The sequence below is a fragment of the Sinocyclocheilus anshuiensis genome, unplaced genomic scaffold, assembly GCF_001515605.1.
Source record: "Sinocyclocheilus anshuiensis isolate Anshui unplaced genomic scaffold, SAMN03320099.WGS_v1.1 scaffold241, whole genome shotgun sequence".
NCBI classification, from domain to species: Eukaryota; Metazoa; Chordata; class Actinopteri; order Cypriniformes; family Cyprinidae; genus Sinocyclocheilus; species Sinocyclocheilus anshuiensis.
This window is the reverse complement of record NW_015540865.1, coordinates 685-4,207: the sequence shown is the minus strand read 5'-3', so window position 1 is coordinate 4,207 and position 3,523 is coordinate 685. Positions and strand designations below refer to the sequence as shown.

At 34.3% G+C, this 3,523-nt stretch overlaps 1 pseudogene; it reads left to right on the top strand.

The window, feature by feature from the left end:
* The window catches only part of LOC107688031 (regulator of G-protein signaling 7-like), a 12,431-nt pseudogene extending 9,589 nt beyond the window's left edge, over positions 1–2,842 (top strand).
* The last annotated feature ends 681 nt before the right edge of the window (positions 2,843–3,523 follow it).

Sequence of the window (3,523 nt, the reverse complement as noted above, 5' to 3'; positions counted from 1 at the left end):
CGCTAACAACGCCCCTTAGCTGTTATAAATTCACTGTAAACCACGGCTTCACGGGGCTTATTGCTTTATTTAATAATTTTTGACTAATTTTTTAGGGCTCTTTTATAAAAGCTTCTGAGAAGTACAAAAAAAAATCACTTCTGAATATTATAAACAGAGGACAGATTTAAATCCAATCAGAACCAGATCAAAAATCAAAAGACAGGCAATGAATAAATGAATGAATGATGATAAATTATATATAAAAATATGTGACCCTTGAGCACAAAACCAGTCATAAGGGTTAATAAGAGATTTATGCCCATGTGATATTTCAGTTTTTCTTTTTTAATAAATCTGCAAAAATGTCAACAATTCTGTGTTTTTCTGTCAATATGGGGTGCTGTGTGTACATTAATGAGGAAAAAAAATTAACTTAAATGATTTTAGCAAATGGCTGCAATATAACAAAGAGTGAAAAATTTAAGGGGGTCTGAATACTTTCCGTACCCACTGTATATATATATTACAAGCAATGAGATCAAATAATTTTCATGCTTTTTAAATTCATTTTTATAAGAGCTTCTGACATGACATTCTTAAAAAATCAGAACTCAATTCCTGACTGATCTTGATTGATCCTGCAGTGATTCAGATTCATCTCAGACGCTGGTTTCACTGCTGATCCGTCATTTAGAGACTCTTCCCTGTGATTGACATGAGCCTGTGCTCCTCTCTTCTCTTCAGATCCAGCACTGGCAAACACAGCTAGACAGACACCGGTTAAAAATGTCCAAAGTCGCAGAGAGGTGAGTTCCCTTGATCTAACAGTAGGGGAGCGCGGGGCACAAAGTAACGCGGGGTTAGTTGTAACACACGTGGTTTGAATATTTCCACACATGCTAGCATAACAAAATTTACAGTATTTACTAGTTACCATATCAACATTATATAGAAAGAAAATGTGCGCCAAAATTCAAAAATCTTTTGAAGATATCGCTGAACATTTATTTTACCTTCGTAAAATTAACATTCTGGCTTAAGTAAATTTTTCATCTCAGTTTTTATTATTCATTTAAAATGAGACAAATCTGCTATTATTTTAATCTCCAATCTGTTATTTATCAGTTCAGATCGTTTTTTAATGCTTTGATAACTAGCAGAAGACACTAACCAGTTTTAAACTCCAGCTGCGCCGATGAGGAATGTTGTAACACTGTGTTACAATGTGCTATTCTATGACATTAGTGATATTTACTTACACTATTTACACTATTTACTTTAATTAATTTTAATGAGAAACAGGTGAATAAAGACTGACAATGTTTAATGTTTAGAAATTATTATTTCAAGATATGTAAAGCATTTTTGCTCGTTTATGTGGGCCGTCCCAAGCATGGTTGCAATGTGTTCATTGTCAAACTCCAAAATCAGATTATTTTTCATTCTTAAAAAACGCCATTATTTTATTTGAAAAAAATAATTATTTTATTTTATTAACAAAATATTTTAGTTTGTCTTCTATATTTTTTTTCATGCGATCAGATAACGTTTTAAGCTGTCATATGGTCATGTTACAACGTGCCCCTCAGATGTTACAATGTACCCCACCTACGGGGCATGTTGTCACATTTCACTTCCATTTTTTGAGGGTAAATAAAGAAAAACGTATACACTGTAATTATGAAACAAAGCGACATATTTGTACTAGACAAGTGTAAAATTACTGTGGATAAAAAAAATTATATTCTGAACCCCATGTGGATTTACACAAACTGAGAAATTCAAAAAGTGTTACTTTGTGCCCCGCTCTCACTATACACTAGTGTTCAGGAGCTGGTCTCTTCTGCTCAGCAATGCTGCTTTTATTTGATCAAAAATACAGTAAAAATTATGAAATATTTTGACAATGTAAAACAGCTGTTTTCTATGTGAATATCTGTTAAACTGTAATTTATTTCTGTGATGCGCAGCTGTATTTTCAGCATCATTACTCCAGTCTTCAGTGTCACATGATCTTCAGAAATCATTCTAATATGCTGATTTACTGCTCAAGAAACATTTCTGATTATTATCAATGTTGAACACAGTCGTGCTGCACAATATTTTTGTGGAAACCGTGATGCATTGTATTTTTCAGGATTTCAGAAAGTTGAAAAGAACAGCATTTATTTGAAATGGAAATCTTTTGTAACATTGTAACTGTCACTTTTGATAAATTTAATGCGTCCTTGATGAATGAAACAACTTTGAAGTGAAATGCTGTTTATTTGTTGTTGTAGCTTGTTGAGTTTCTCGGAGCAGTATATCGAGTACGATCCGTTCTTCACGACGCCGGAGCCGTCGAACCCCTGGATCTCTGATGATGTCACTTCCTGGGAGCTGGAGGCCAGGTGTGTGTCCTGTCTTTGGCTTTTCTCATGCTTTTTCTTTGAAGGGGTTTAAAATAATTACTGCTCTTTAAAAACCAGTTCAGTGTCATGAAGCGGAGCTGTCAGCCTCGAGATGAATTTAGAGCAAAAAATGATGTGAAAAATCATCAAGAAAAGTGTGATGAATGATGGGCAGATTTGTTCTGATCATCTCTCAGTAAAGAAGCAGGACAGCAGCGGGTGAAGCGATGGGGATTCTGCTTCGATGAGGTTCTGAAGGATCCGGTCGGGAGAGAGCAGTTCCTCAGGTTCCTGGAGTCCGAGTTCAGCTCAGAGAACCTGAGGTAAAACCCAGAACACTCTGATTCAAATCTGATACACATCTGATACACATCTGATACACGTCTGATTCACGTCTGATTCACATCTAATACACGTCTGATACACGTCTGATTCACGTCTGATACACGTCTGATTCACATCTGATTCACATCTGATACACATCTGATACACATCTGATTCACATCTGATTCACATCTGATACACATCTGATACACATCTGATTCACATCTGATTCACATCTGATACACATCTGATACACATCTGATTCACATCTGATTCACATCTGATACACATCTGATACACATCTGATTCACATCTGATTCACATCTGATACACATCTGATACACATCTGATTCACATCTGATTCACATCTGATTCACATCTGATACACATCTGATTCACATCTGATTCACATCTGATACACATCTGATTCACATCTGATTCACATCTGATACACATCTGATTCACATCTGATACACATCTGATTAACATCTGATTCACATCACACACATGATCAGTGTATTTCCAGAGTGCTCTTCACATACAGATCACTTCAAAGTAGTTTTAGAGAAAATCACGATGTTAATGTTCATGTGCTGGGAGCCAAAAGAAAATGTCACATTATATCCAACTATATTAAATACATGTTTAAATAACTAAACAAAAACATAAATGTTGCATCGTATTAGGCTATATTATATTCAAATGTATTACATTTTAACATTTTAAATAATAATAAAAAAGTATTACATTTTTAACATTTTAAATAATTAATAAAAATGTTGTACATCCAACTAGACTGCATTAAAATGTTTTGAAAATATAACTTT